This window comes from Monodelphis domestica, chromosome 8 (genome assembly GCF_027887165.1).
Source record: "Monodelphis domestica isolate mMonDom1 chromosome 8, mMonDom1.pri, whole genome shotgun sequence".
NCBI classification, from domain to species: domain Eukaryota; kingdom Metazoa; phylum Chordata; class Mammalia; order Didelphimorphia; family Didelphidae; genus Monodelphis; species Monodelphis domestica.
Window position 1 is genome coordinate 8,294,589 of NC_077234.1, and position 16,161 is coordinate 8,310,749.

Genomic DNA, 16,161 nt, shown 5'->3' on the forward strand with positions numbered 1-16,161 from the left:
CACAGTAAAAGATCAAATATGCACATATTTATACACACTAAACAAGAATGTGCATATTTATATATGTATGTGGTCTTCTTCATTAGATTGTAAGGTCTTTGAGAATTAGGACTGTTCAAATTGTGTCTGTGTTGTCAAAGACTAGTGTAATATCTGGCACATAATAAGTTCTTAATAGATTCTTGTGAATTGGTGAAGATTGCAATATTTCATTCCTTTCACTCATATAACATGATTGGAGAATATTAGTGACAAAAAGAAAAAAAAAAGTTGGGCCTTTGTTTCCAAAAGAAAAGAGGTCATTCAAAGAACCTTGGAATTTCCCAAAGGCACACTGGCCCATTTTCGGCTCTAATTCTGTTTCATCTCCAATTCTTTGTTTATTTGCAGCATCATAGCTTCTAATGGACATTCACAAAATGCTAAGCTTTATCTAGCAGTTCATAGTCAGAGGGACATTGTTTGGGTTTTGTTGTTCTTCAATCTTTGTGATTCCTGGAGAGTTTTTCAGCAAAGATGCTGGAGTGAGTTTCCATTTCCTTCTCCAACTCATTTTGCAGATGAGGAAGTGAAGTGATTTGCCCAGGGACCTATAATTGGGAAATGTGTAAGGCTAGATTTGAACTCGTCATCCTGCCTCCTGGTCCCATGTTCTCTCCACTGTGCCTCCTAGCTGTCTTTTTTAGGAACTAGGTGATCAAAATAAGAAGGTGAATATAATGAATAGTACCATTATTATTTTTTTAAACCCTTACCTTCCATCTTGCAATCAATACTTAGTATTGGTTCCAAGACAGAAGAGTGGTCAGGGCTAGGCAACTAAGGTCAAGTGACTTGCCCAGGGTAACAGAGATGGGAAGTGTCTGAGGCCAGATTTGAACCTAGGGCCTCTCGTCTCTAGGCCTGACTCTCAATCCACTGAGCTACCCAGCTGCCCCCAGGACCATTCTTTAAAGAATTATAAATATTTTAAAAATCAGCCTACCACAGGATGACATTTACAAAGTGGCACAGAATGAATAAAAGAGGTATAAAACATTACTGGACCCAAACAAAAACAGGGATGGGAACTTTGCAAATGGGCAACGGGATTGCAAAGATAACGGGTCAGCTGCAGTGGTCCATGTCAGAGCCATTGTGTTGACGTTAAAGGATGCTCCTCTTGTCTGTTCACCACTGATACCCCGTTTGAAGGGAATATGATAAGTGGAGTGTTTATTTGGGTGTTTGCTGGGAAAGCTATTTGAATGAAAACTCACTGTGTCAATAAGTTAACAGCAACAGCAAAGATGTGACATGACAAGGCACAGAAAAAGCAACAGCCCACGAGCTACATGATTGAAAAAGACGGAATGTTTCCTTTAATTAGCGTTGCCTTTGCACCAGGGCCCTCCTCATTGCTGGGTTTGAAACAAAGGGAGGAGTGAGAGAAAACAGACCCAAACCCTCCACAGTCCTCCTGGGAGGGAGCTGAAGGGAACGCTCCAGCGTCTCTCCTAAGAGCATCCCCAAGGCTCCGGAAAGCCAGCTCTCTTATTCAGTACAGCCCGACGCTCTTCTCCCCATACTTCAAGGTCAGGGGGCCTGGCCACGTTCTGAGACTACCTCCAAGGGGAGACGATGTTTAAGGAGGAAAGAAGAAAGTGGCAGAAGTGCTCCCCCTCCCTGGAGCCCTCCTTTGCTCCCTTCCCAATTCCACTTTTCTCCATGTTTACCCAACCCAACACGTCCAGAGGTTACCCAGCTCTTAATTACCGGCCCCCAAGTCCGATGAGCTCATTGAAACCGCCTCGGCAGGGATCCAGCCCAGTTCTCAGGAGTACAGAAGGGGCAAGAGGGAAAGAGGGCTTAGAAAAACACTGACCAGGCCCTGCTCTGTTTATCTTGGGAGCTCTTCTGAGAAACTGGCCCGGTGTCGTCATCTCATTTAAAACCCGGGAGACAATGGGGAAGTCATGGGTGGTACAGAATCTCTCCCTGCAATCTATCTGCCTTCCAATCACCGACTTAGAGACTTTGCATTCCTGATGAATGACACGCAACAATTAGGAGCCTGCTTGGAGAAGCCCACCATTAGGAGAGTGGGGGAGGGCGGGGTGGTGAGGGCATGGCACCCATCTCTGAACCAGGGCCAGGGCAGGGGGACCACCACCATCAGGAAGGGCTTGCCCAAGTGGCCGTCTGAGTCCTGGTCTCCCCTGCAAGCCTGCTTCTCCCCTCCATCCCTCCCGCAGCCCCTTCACCCACCATGAGGACTGGCACTGGGCCACCCCACCCTCAAGGATGCTCTTGCAGACAATGCCTCAAAGCCTTCTTTTCCTGATAATCCAACAGGGGTTTTCAGCTCACTGCTGGCTAGCGTTTTAATTACTGGCTCATGTGGGATCCATCTACTAAAGGAGAGGAGGAGGGGAGAAATTGTCTCCCTGGAGATCCTGCTCATTTTTTTAGGATTGGGCTAGCTTGTCACCTCAAAGCTGGCTTGCTTGCTCAGGTGGGTTTTCGAATATGCATGTTTTATACCCAGGAGAGTTTCTGAACAACAGCTCCTCCATTTTTTAGATGGAAACAACTCGCCTTGAAGAGGTTTTAGAGAAAGAACTGCAAGAGTATTTCTGACCTGCCAACAGATACTCACATATATGCATATTCTCTCTCTCTCTCTGTCTCTCTGTCTCTCTCTCTGTCTCTCTCTCTCTGTCTCTCTGTCTCTCTCTCTGTCTCTCTCTCTCTCCCTCCCTCTCTCTCCCTCTCTCTCTGTCTCTCTCCCTCCCTCTCTCTCTCTCTCTCTCTCTCTGTCTCTCTCTCTGTCTCTCTCTCCCTCCCCCCCCCCCTCTCTCTCTCTCTCTCTCTCTCCCTCTCTCTCTCTCTCCCTCCCTCTCTCTCTCTCTCTCTCTCTCTCTCTCTCTCTCTCTCTCTCTCTCTCTCACACACACACACACACACACACACACCCCTTCACAAACCTGCACACATCAGTTTTAGTCATTCCCATGAGGGCAGCTGCATTCATAAGGTAGAAAACAGATCCCGGTTATTTGAATGTCATTTGAACGTTTCACTCCTAATGAAAGATGGTCCCCACATTCCTAGATGCACTAAAGAGGAAGAGAGCGTTAAGGAAGAAGCTTCCGGAAGGTGATACTATCATGTCTTCCCCACTCTTACACTACAGCCTGGGAGGGCCGCAGTACAAACATGGATGAAAATTATCTTCATTTTGCAGCCTAGCAAACAAATTCAGAGCTGAAGAAAGCTGTTCTCTGTCCCCTTTGGCACTCTGATTACGAGCCGTACCTCTCCCTTTGGGGTCCTCTTTTCCCAGCCAAGAGATCAGAACTGCATCATTAATCTACTTGACAAAAGCCTCAGTAAGTTATAAATATTCCACTACATGAATGCATTACACAGACATTGGCGCTATGGCCGAGCACCCTCTTAAACGGACTGCCTGAGCAAGCACAATAGACTCAGCCTAAGGTAGGGGGGTGTCTCCCCTCTATCTTGATCCTCTACTTTCCTCGTGCCCCCCAGACACTTTCAAAGGCCCACACCTACAGAAATCGCAGGGAATCTGTGCCCTCAAATTCTCTGAGCATTTGGTCCTAAGAAACCCTGCCCATATTCCCCAGCCACATCCGCACGTAAGCTCGCCAAACCTTACATCCTTTTTGTTCACAATGGCATCCTTGGCCAATCACTCTTCTTACGCTCTTGTTTCATGCCTGTTCTGTTTCTCCATCTACCCAATGACTGCCGCACACTCCTTGCCAAGCTCCCAGAGCTGCTGATCTGGCCATGCATTCTCTACCAAGTACCAGTGATTCCTACAGAGCCCAGAGGGTGATCACCAGGCAGATCTCTGGTATCCCTTCCTTATGGTCAGCCCTATGAATATGGGTGAAACATCAGAGCTAGCATTGAACAAACCCAGGCTTTGTTATGCTAAATAAGTTCCTTTAAAAATAGTAATGATGAAGGCATGAAGAAGCTCAGTGGTTAGAGAGCCACGCCTAGAGACTGGAGGTCCTGAATTCAAATTTGACCTCTGACACTTTCTAATTGTATGATCCTGGGCAAGGCACTCGAGCCCCATTGCATTACCCTTACTGTCCTTCTGCCTTGGAACCAATACACAGTATTGGTTCTAAGATGGAAGGGAAGGGTTTAAAAATAAATTAACAATAATAATAATAATAATAATAGCTACTTTTTATCAGCTCAGTTGAAGAATTCTATTAATGAAGCTTCTACACTGTGCTAATAAATAAAGCACTCTTGATTCCAATAAACTAAGACATATAATCTCTCTTCCCAATGAGTTTACTCCAGATGAGCATAAATGGTGGAATGTCAGGGCTAATGCTCTCTAAGATAATGGCCAGAGAGCCCCATAAAGCAGAAAGCATCATGTGAATGTCAGCCAGTGCTTCCAGAAGGATCTGAGTGGGTGTTAAAAGCCACCTTCACCTAGGATTCTATTTGGCACAGAATTAAAGAAGGCTTATTATCTACCGCAGAGGGAAAATATGTCTCTTATGGAATTACCAGAACACGTGGTACTTTCTCTCAAGGGACAGTAGACTGGACATTGGCTGGAAGTCACCCCTGAGTCTTCAGGTGAAGAAGACAATCTATGTTGTCTTCAGGCAAGTGTCACAACATAGGTCAACGGAACCTAAGTGGGATTCACATAATCACTCTCTTCCTATCCCACGACGAAGCCCCTCATCTTTGGGCTAAATTAGGTGTCAAGGGATGAAACAAACTGGTTCTGTTTCTGGGGAGATGTGGGTGTCGTGTCCTCTCTCTCTCCCACTCAGAATCCCCTTTGCTCTGCACTCATCCTTCATTTAGTGGACTGAACTGAATTGCGGAAGATAAAAATGCCTCTTCAAAAGCAGAATATTCTCTGGGTTGAAATTCGACACAACAGCCCAGAGAGAATTTCACTAAAGGTTTAAACTCATCCCTCACTAGGACCTGCAAGCTAACTAAAATAAAGAAAAAAGACCCTGAGGAAATCCCAACACAGGCGGAGGTCCACAAAAACGACAAAGCCTTTTGCACTGCATACTCAGGATTGCTGGCCACTCAGGTCAACCTTATCACCTAGATGGGAAGTCTAGAAAGGATTTCTGTCAGGGTTGAGCAAATGTTACAGCAAACTTACCAGCCTGTCAGATTCTAAGTAGGAAAGAAATAATAGCTCATGAAAAAAGTTGGCATAAGATCTCTGCCCAAGCCAAGGGAAAAGAGGCTCAAGCTTAGAGGGTGAATATGGCAAAGTAGAAAGGCCCGTTGCCTTCTAGCTGGAAGTTTTCACAGTTTATTCATGGACTACCAAAAATGTTCTCCATATGTTTCGCTTAGTTTCTTCTCTGTGAATCAACTTCCAATTCTCCTTGATTCCCAATATAGACACTGCCATCAGCTGATCTGCCTCAAGGATACTTGCAGGATGATGGGAAATACTACATCTTCCAGATCATTTAAATCTGCAAGGTCCTCTTTTGGCCAAAAGGGTAGGTTGAAGGGAGAGGAGACCTAAACCTGGGTCAAAGGTGAGATCCATGTATTTCCTTAAGAGGCTTCCTGCTCATGAATTTTCTGCAATGTTCTCTCTCTGGTCTCACCCTACTGTGGGTCTCCTCAATTCCAAGGAATTCAATGCTTAATTTCACACCAGGCTGTCTTCCTTTAGAATTCTCCATCTTTCAGCTCAATGGGGACCTCAGTTTCCTCTCCTGAGTTATATTCCCATATTAGACCATGAGCTCCTTGAGGGTAGGAAATGTCCTTCTTTTTAATGGTTATAACCCCAGACATTAGCATGATGCTTGGAACATAGCAAACACCTAATACATATTTGTTGATTGACTGACTTTTACATGGGGCCCATTGGATGTGATAGGAATCACCCAACCGACTGATCAAATTTCCTGTCTGGTGACATTCCACCACATCTAATTGGCTTTTAAAGGCTTTTTAGATTTAGTCTGAAGCTTATTGTTGAAATGGATGGATTGTGTCTCTATAAGTTGAAGATGTTTGACTTCTAGGTTATGAGGTCCTTCTGAACTCTAGCTCCATGGTCATAGGACAGAGCATGAAATGACCCCTTATCCTATAACATCTCTTCTGACGTGCCTAGAGAGCCCCATTAATTACTTTATCATTTATGCTAATTTTCAAGGTTCTGAAGCATCATTTGAGCACAGATACCTAGAATCCAAGTATGGTTGGGTAAAAGAAGGCCACCCTTGGGAGACTGAGTCAGAATCCTGAGTCCAATCATCCTGGGTGATCTCGGGCAAGTCCTTTTCACTAACCTTTAATCCTTCATGTATCAGATGATGTAACAGGACTAGACCAGACAACCTTGAAGGTCCTTTCCAGTGGAAAATATGTGACACGACAAACGTCTGAGTCATCCTAAATGACCTGGCACAAGGGAGTTCAATGATAACACCACCAGTACCACTGAGCTGATGAGTGAGCAAATGAAAACTTCCCCTTGGAAATGTTTGGCAAGTCACAGTAGGGGCATACCTGAAGCCTTCCCACCATCTCAACTTTCCTCTACTGAACTCAGAGAACTAGCCACCCCACCTCCCCTACTTCTAGAGAGAGTCAGCTGGAGGATAAGCGAGTCACAACTGAATAATTAGTTTCTCCCTACTTTAAGCCAACCTCATGAAGGTTAACTTACTTCAGTATTCTAAGGAAGCAGGTTTTTAAACTTTAAGATGGTTCCTGCTAATTCTCTCTCCGTAAATAGTTTAGAGGGTACTTGATACACGGAAGGCAAAGGAAAGGAGGATTCCAGTTATCACCATGGATTCTTGTGCATCTGGTTTAGCCTTGGCTTCAAAATGAATACATGCCCACATGTGTACACATACAGACATACATATATATGCACACACATAGATCCCCCACATAGTTCTCAAAAATTATGTGATGTTTTCATTTTAGATAATGTTTATACATGTTACCTAATCTAGAATTCCTTCCAATAATTCCTCCACCCTCATTTAAATTTTGACCTTTAGAAATTTGGTCTTATTTCTCATGAATAACATGTGACATTTTTATGTTCCATGATTTTCAAAGTATTCATTTGAGAGAGAGAATTAGATCTACTCATCTACCAATTATCTCAAATTAAAAAAAAAAAACAAGGGAAGCACAGAAATCGTCTCCTTTTGCCAATGGGATGCTTTGGTTCAGAGCTGAAGCATTAACTTCCCTATGAATAAATTTCAGTTCATTGATTAAAAATTGAACAAAAGTATGTCACCTTCTTTGATTTGATTTCCTGCTCGAGCACACTATAGCATGTGTAGCAGGCATAGAGACAAAGGGATCAAATAAACGTTCAGAGTTATTCTAATTCCATTCAATGCTATGTGCTTACCTGGATTCTGATGAAGTGCCTGCTGTAGACAGGGGCTACATGTTGGTAGTAAAAAAATAATATTCAAACAGCCCTGCCCTCTAGGAGCTTACATTCTTCCGAAGCATTTCCATTTGTTGACACCAAATTAACCCTCTGCCTAATTATTTCCCCTGCGTAGTTGAGTATTGGATCACGAATGGAAAGAAGAAAATGATCCTCAATCTTACACCAAATACTGGAATTCAAAGGGATTAAATGAACATTCATTAAGCTGGTGCAACATCTAATGGTAGTGAGAACCTCTATGCTAGCAGACAAGATGCCAAAATGTCTTTGCATTCTTCTAAGATCAATTAACAAAGAAGTGTTCCCCCATGAACTTCTCCTGTCTCCCTGCAGCTTCCCCCAACCAGGAACTATTCTGAATTGGGACATTGCTTGATCATCGTTTTTCCTAGGGAAAGAAGGCAGCAGATGATGAGCTCCTCTGAGAAATGTTCGAGGATTGACCTTTCTCTGGCAGGACTGAATTCTGTGGTCCTCCAGACCAATGCTGCCCAGCAGTCAGCAGAAAAGCAGCATCTGCCCAGGCCTCCACTGATTGCTAGCTGATATTTGGGGAAATGATTTTCCCCAACATGACTAGGCACTTGTGGACATTTAGAAGGAGCTTTGAGAGAAAAGATTCACCTTCTTCCTTTTTCATCAAATCTGCCATCTTAAATCCATTGGCCATTTACCAGTAAGAATCCCCTCCCTGAAGATCTCACACTCATAATAATCAGCCAGCCCTAGAGTGAATATATAATTCTGGATATTGTGTGCTTCTTTTAAAACCTGAAGGCTTCTCTTTTATTTTTCAAAACTGCTACCTTCTGTCCTAGAATCAATACTATGTATTCATTTCAAGGCAGAAGAATGGCAAGGTTAGGAAGTGGAAGTTAAGTGACATGCCCAAGGTCACACAGTTAGGAAGTAGTTGAGGCTATATTTGAATCCTGGACCCCCCTCCCCATCTTCCAGCCTGACTCTCAATCCCCTAAGCCACCTAGCTGCCTCCTGAGCTTCTCTCTAAAGACTCCAAAGTTTCCAAGTGAGATTTTGTAAAGAGCTTAAGAACATATATTTTATTCTGGTAGTCACAAACATGACTTCCTCCACAGAATGGAAGTTGTGGGTCACCAAAAGGTTAGTGGACTTTTATGTGGCAGATGTGAGTTGGTTGTAATGCATTAGCTATGAGAAATTTAGAGAAATGACATAAAATTTATCAAAGAAATACATAAGTATAAAAAGAAGTGGGCTGGTCCAATAGCAAGTGTGTGTGCTATCCATATACAACAATCATAAGACAAGCAAGTAAAATAAAAACCTCAAAGGAGGCCCCCAAAGCAATGTGTGATAGCTGGTGAAGGACTGGGCTGCTCTCTATGCCATTGGAGGGAGTCATCCTAACACTGAGACCATAGATCCATCATAGCATTGAAACTTTTTAAAAATCAAATAAAATTGACTAAAATATATTGAGAAAGGGACAGATTTACTTGTCCCAGTTTCTTAGATCTCTGGCCAAATATATTTAAACAACAACAATAACAATAATCATTTGTCAGTGCAGAGAACCTTAAACCATGGAATTAGCTAATATGTTAATGAGATCAAATGATATTTATTTAGCCACTCTAGTACACATAGCAGCAAACAAGTCCCCAGTGGAGACACATGAGCTATGTAAAACACAGCTTTAATCTTCAGAGTTGTGAAAAAATCTGTCTAATCTGCAATAAAACCATTGAGGCAGAAATCTGAGCCAATATCCATTTCCTAAAGGGACCTGGTCCCACTCACTGAACAGAACTTCAGATTTTCCTCATGATCTGAGATGCTCCCTTGCTCCCCAGCACCAATTTTATAACCCTCAAGTCTCAGATTGTCCAGATGGTGCAACACAAAAGGCAAATTCACATTGATGGTCCTAAGACAACAAGTGGGCAGTTCTCCATCCAAGCTTTAATAACAGGCAGAAGTTGTGAAATCATCGAACACACAGAATCTTACTCAAATGACAAAGGGTCAAGGTGCTCCTCAAATGACATGCAGACATTCCATGAGTGGCCACAGGGGACAAGATAAGGGTCATCTCTGCTGACAGGAGGGCAGTATATACACCTACTGCTGACCAAGGGTCGTGAGAAGGGCATCATAATGGCACAGGGGGAATTGTCAGCGGCTTCTCATGTTGGCATTGGCTCGTCAGGCTACATGGCTGGAGGTCTTCTAACTAGAACAGTTTTGTGGTTAATCCAGTGCACTCAGGACTCTTCATGTATAGTCTTAAGCCTGTTCCTTATAGCCTTGAGAAGCCTGATGTAAGAAAGAATCCCTTTAACCTGATAAAAGTAGAATAAGATTCAATAACGATATGATGAAATGTGATTGTCTCCATATCAATAGGGATCTTTGAACTATCACATGCAGAATCACTTGAAACTGGGAAATACTGATTGGAAATAAACTAGGGACAAATCATTGAGCAATAAATGAGTAATATTTTCATCAGGGATCTATAGCCTATTGGGGAAGACAAAACAATTGATATTCAGAGAATAATCCCAGTATGTGAGAACTGGAAGGAACCTCAGTGGCCCCATGCCACCCAGACCCCCAAAGACTCCATTAGGAATACAGTGATGATTCTTTCTTTGGGGAGATTTCTTTACCATCTCTGGAGGTAGCTTGTTCTACTTTGGGATGACTCCATTAGAGAGGAAATTTTTTTGAATATAAGTCTAAATGTGCCTTTCTCGGCAACTTCTCTTCCTGGCTCCCAGTTTTGCCTCAGGGGGCCAAGCAGAATAAACTTAATCTCTCTTTCACTTGGAGGTAATTAAAGCATTGAAAGACAACTATCATGTCCCTTTAGAGCATGCTTTATTGGACTCAAAATTGGGCTCAAACCCAACTCCTGGATATCTGCCTACAGGCACCAGAGAAGTCACCTTGTCCAACCTGCTCTCTCCCCCTACTTTAATGATGTTGAAACTAAGGCTTAGAATGATGATGTCACACAGGGTGTGAGTTTATAGGGTCACAGATTTGGCGCTGGAAAACACTCTGGAGAGCCCTGAAACCAATTCTATCCTTTTACATACAAGAAACTGAGGATCAGAAAGGCAAGTGGCCTCTTCAGGGACATGGATTTAGGTGGGCTCTGAGTTGAGATGGAAACCCAAGTCTTCCTGACTCTTATGTCAAACACCGTATCCTCTAAGCCACTGGAGAGCTGGGATTCTCTCCCAGGTTATCCGTGTACAGTAAGTTTCCCAGTTCATCACACTATAAGTTGCCTTCATTGTCTTTTCTACTATATGGCAGGAATTATAGAGGAAGGCCTAGGACATCCCTGAGCCAAAATGAAACTTCCAAATAGGAGATACATTTCAGCACCCAAAAGGGTATCTGCCCTTCCTGAATGAGGACTAAAAGATGAGACCCCAAAACTACAACTCTGGGCTAAAGAAGAGATTTGCCCCACGGTTTTTCAATGACTGTGTCGAGGAAACATTTTTTCCCCATCAGCTCTCTTACCCATCCCTGCACTGGCACAACCATATAGTTATATCCCCCCCAAAGAAATGGAAGGGGGGGAAATAAATTCTGTCCATCTCACCACACTCAAATAGGGGAGTCAATGGATAATGTTTAATTATGTGAGGCACTAACACATTTAATTCCACCAGGGAATGGATTCTTTAAAAGCTTCCTTTTAAAATATGCATGGTTTCTCACTAATAATAATGAGGAAGAACCACAAGATTCCCCAGACACAGCCTCACCCTCCTGAAGCCAGCCCTGGCTTGCCAGCTTTCACAGGATTGAAACCCACACACTAAGAATCTAACTTGAGCTTGGAGGGGAGACTGGGGCAGAACTTTCACTACTCAGAGATAGAAAATATTCATTATCATCAATCTGTCATTATCCCCTCTTGCCCCTTTCCCTCTTTCCACCTGATCCTGCTACCCCCCTCCTCCACCTAGGCAAGAAAAAGACAAGGATTGGCTCAGTGGCTCATGATTTGGGGTGAAAAGAAAGAAGCCAGCCATGTGTGTCTGCTCTGAGTAATCAAAACAGTAAGTTGGGAAAGCTTTGCCTTCAAGTAGCCCAAGGCACTTCTGTAGAGATTTCAGAAAATATTCTTTCATTAAAGATGGTGCTTTAACACACACGCACACACACACACACAAATTCCAGAAAATATTTTCATTAAAGATGATGCTTAAGCACACACACACACACACAAACACACACACACACACACACACACACATACACACACACAAGGTTGAGAAGTTATGGAACCCATTTTGAAATGAATTAACTAATGCTCAAAATAGACTGAGCCATGATCTTCCTTGCCTTATAAAAATGCTCAGACAAACATAAACAGGCAGAAGCAGGACTAAAATATTGAATAAGGAAAACCTGACCTGATGGCACAGTGAGAAATCACAAATAGCAGGCAGGATGATCCACAGGCTTTTAGAAAGCACCAAAAGTAGTTCTTTCCTCCACTCATTTTCAAAAAGCTGGACATCTTTTATCAGAGCTTTTTTCATCTTGCTAGATTTGGATTATTTGTAACAACCAGTCAGAGAAAAGACATGCTGGGAAAGTCATCCCATTTAACTGGAACAAAGGGTAGACTGAGAAGAACTTGAAATTGGGGTGGAAAGACAGGCTGATTTCTGGCTTTGAATTCCAGTTAGAGGAGTTGAAATTGTATTCAGTTGCAGCATGAAGCTACTTTCTTCGTCTCCCACTCCAACATACATATGCCAGTTGTTTTCTTTTCCAGGTTCAATATCTTCAGCTCTTCACGTCAATCCTTGAAGTCCCTCATCGTCCTGGTTGCCCTATACTAGAAACTCTTGGGCTTAACTATGCTATTCTAAAGATGAGGCTCCCCAAATCGTCACTCTAGATATTTTCTCATGGGGGCACAGTATGATTCACAAATTTGATACAAGGTCATGATATAAAATGAATAGAGCATTTCAGTTATCTAGTCATTATTCCCTGAAATGTTCTCTCTCTCTCTCTTTCTCTCTCTCTCTCTATTTCTCTCTCTTTCTCTTTCTCTCTCTCTCTCTCTCTCTCACACACACACACACACACACCCCTCCCTTCTGCCCTTCTTCTCTCTATTTTCCTCTCAGATCTTAAAATTATTTAAAGTAAGTCAGTCCAGGTGGGATGAGAAGCATTCAAAAATCACATTCAGAAAGACAGAAAAAGTCCAAAAAAATGAGCAAAAAGAACTATTATCTACAAAGCTTGATATGGATGCCTAGGGAACTCTCCTACCCAACCAGCATAGATTTTGATGTTTAGAAACAATGGAAGGAAAATCTAGAGAAAAAAGAAGAATTCAAAAATCTGACACTATTGGAAGAATTCTTTCAGAACTACTAAGCCTCAGAATGAGCTAAAGCTGATGAGAAATGTTAAAGATGGGGAGATTATGTTTAAAGTTTTATTGGAATGCATAGACATTTCAAAGAAGACATACAGATGATCATTCCTCATCATTTCTAGGGTGATAATATTGAATTGTAGAGAAAAAATAGAGCTATTTATCTCATGCGGTGTTTCTATTTTCTCCTCTACTAAAAAATTAGGATAAAAACATGCCAAAAAGTCAGCTGATAACCAAATGATCAAGAAAGAGATAGTAAAAGAGCTTAATAAGGGAAAGTAAATGAAAAGATAGATAAGATCAATGAATACATAAAAAGAGAGCTTCTTATAGTCTTAGAAGACTTTAAATCAGGTGGACCAAATAAACAACATGCAGGGATTCTGAAGAAATGGAGAGGTCTTCTTGCTTAGCCATTGCCCCTGATACTTGTGGACCCATGGACATCTAGAAAAGTATTGCATGGCAGACGGCAAAGTTTGTCCATACTTTTTAAAAAAGGGAGGAAAATAGTCTGCAAATTACAAGTCAATAAGCTTGACTTTGATTCTCTTATAATGGAATTTACAGATGGCTTAGTCAATTTTTCCCCATGATCAGGAGGAAAACCTTTACTAAAGATGTTGGGGGGTTTGTATTGATCTTAATTTAGCAAGAGATTGAGGAACTCTCCCAGTCTCCAAGCAGAAGGGAGTTGTTCTTCTGACTTGAGGGTTTTTTAATTGGTTTACAAGAGAATAGAGAGAGAAGAAATGGGACTGAGAATTGAGCTAAGGTAGAGAGAAGCAGGGTCTTGTTGTATTGATTGGATCCCTGAGGACATAGGGGAAATCTTTCATTGCTGAACTAGTGTCTAAATATGACAAACTTGCCATCAAACTAATCCTCTGGTTTACTCAGCAAAGAATTTGGATTGAGGATGTGAGATTTCATGCCTTTGAAGACTGAAGACAAGAGTGAAAAAGTTTTAATGTCTCTTTTTTCCCATTTTCTATTGAAAGAGGTTGTTTAAATCCAAAATTTTAGCAACAGCTAAGTGGCTTGATGAACTGAGACCTAGATCTAAAGACTGAAGGTCCTGGGTTCAAGTCTAACCTCAGGCACATCCTAGCTTCATGACCCTGAACAAGTCACTTAACTCCACTTCCCTAACCCTTGCCAATTTTCTACCTTGGAATCAATGTGTGTTGATTTCAAGACAGAAGGTAAGGGTTTAAAATCAATCAATCCAAATTATTTATTGTAGGCTTTTGGTTTGTTGTTTCCAATAGCACGCTGAAGTTTTCTCTAGATCAAGAGACCTTTCTAGGCTGTTTAAGGGATATATGCTCTCATTTTCATCCAAAGAAGCCACACCAATGGCTATCTTGAATGAATTTATATATGTCAAGTATTAGGTCTATTCTAATGAACGGTCTTGGATTCTTCTCTGAGGGGCTTAGAGCTTGTGTGTTTGTTCGTTTGTTGTTTTTAAACCTTTACCTTCCATGTTAGAATTAATACTGTGTATTGGTTCCCAGGCAGACGAGTGGTAAGGGCGAGGCAATGGGGGATAAGTGACTTGTCAGGTTCACATGTATGATTTTTTTTAAAATTATATCATATTTCTTACTGATCTTAAGAACCAAGTGGACTGAGAGCCTTTGCTTGGAGGTGATACTGGGACTCCTCTAGTTGCTGTATCTGGATCACATCACATGTTGGCATCTTAGACAAGAATCTAGCCTTTGAGGAGAAGAAGATGAGCAAAGATCACCTTCTGAGCATGCCCAGTGAAAGGAGGAGGAGGAGGAGGACACCTCTTCTTTCCACCTGGAGAGCTAAGATCAAGAATCCATCCCTGCCCCAGAGATGAAGAATGAAAGACGCCTTTTGGGACATGCTGAACGTGTGGGCTTGTTTTGCTTAACTCTGTTTATTGGTTACAAGGCAGGGCTTTATGCTTTGTTGGTTTGGGAAGGAGACTTAGGGAGAAGATGGGGTAATGTTAGTGATGTAAAAAGCGATAAGAGCAGCACGGAATGACTTTGAAAAGTGCACCAGACAGGAGAGAAGGAAGTTTAGAGGGAAACATAGATAAGCAGAACCGTCAAAATGAAGGTGATGAGTGTGTTATTGAGGTAAGATAGAGACAAGAAAAGCCTGTGAATAAAGCAGTTAGTGGAATGCATAGTGCTATGTAGAAGCCTCCTTTTTGTAGATGGGGATCTTTGTGTTTCTTAATGTTTAATTAATTCAAAAGAAGATAAAATAAATTTAAGGTTTAAAAAAACAATCCAAACACCATCAAGCTCTTAAGAAAAAATAAGGATCCATCAGCATCAAACTCAGAGAGAATCCCGCCATGTTCTAGACCCTGGACCTCTAGACATGGAGTTCTCAGGGAGTTACTTGGACTCTTTCTATTTAAGTGGTTCACACATACTCACAACACAAATACACGGATAGACATAAACAGCCCCCAGACACTTAGACGGCACACACACAGACACACGTAGAGATGCTGCCCAGGGATAAACACCACACGCTTACCTCATACAACCAAACCCACAGATATATACACACATACACACCATCCTTGCTTTCTATTTTCTGAGTTCGGTACTAAACAGAAGCTGCTTTAATCACCCACTGCTCCAGGCCAACCACAGTCTTCATATGAATTCCAACTAAGGGCAGCCCTGGGCAAAATTTTGTCGTGTGCAGTGCAGATCCCGAGGCCTCCTTCCTCCTTTGGCTTTGCTCTTTCATGTTAAGACCTCCAGCTGGAAGACCTAGTCAAGCCATTATGGAGAATCCACCCTCCCTAGCCCAGGGCTCTCACACCGCTGAGCTATCCAACACATTGGCACAGAGACTCATCTTCCCTGTTTCTCCTATCTATCTCCCAGACCTACGCTTCCAATGAGGCAATCTGGCCAACCAATCAGTGCAAAGTAAGGAAGGTCAGAAGGCATCTGCATTTTAATTATTCTTTTCTAGAGGCACTGTGAAGCCCAGCCATCAAGGTCCCAGCTACAGTCTTAGAATCTCAGAGAAGACCAGACAGAATCCCAGCACCGTCCGGCACAACCACAAACACGAGCAAGAATCCCATCTCCAACATTTCCACTTGGTGGTCATGCAGCGTTCACTTGATGACTTTCAGAGTCTCTTCCTTTCCCTTTCTTCCCGGTTTGCACTTCCTGAATCATATGGTAAAGACAGGAGGCCTAGGCCAACAGAATGGGGATCCTTCAACTTTGGGGGGGGGGTCATGCCCCGTTTGACCACTGGATGA

General features: G+C 42.5%; 1 protein-coding gene and 1 long non-coding RNA gene across 4 annotated transcripts in view; both read right to left on the reverse strand.

Annotated features, from left to right (window-relative positions):
* TPRG1 (tumor protein p63 regulated 1) overlaps positions 1-16,161 on the reverse strand; it is a 170,938-nt gene that overhangs the window by 34,401 nt on the left and 120,376 nt on the right. The gene's annotated exons all lie outside the window — the stretch shown is intronic.
* Positions 9,394-16,161, reverse strand: part of LOC103102713 (uncharacterized) — a 32,203-nt gene continuing 25,435 nt past the window's right edge. Inside the window, exon 2 of the long non-coding RNA XR_472168.3 lies at positions 9,394-9,792. This is a non-coding gene — a long non-coding RNA (uncharacterized LOC103102713). The remainder of the gene's footprint in view (positions 9,793-16,161) is intronic.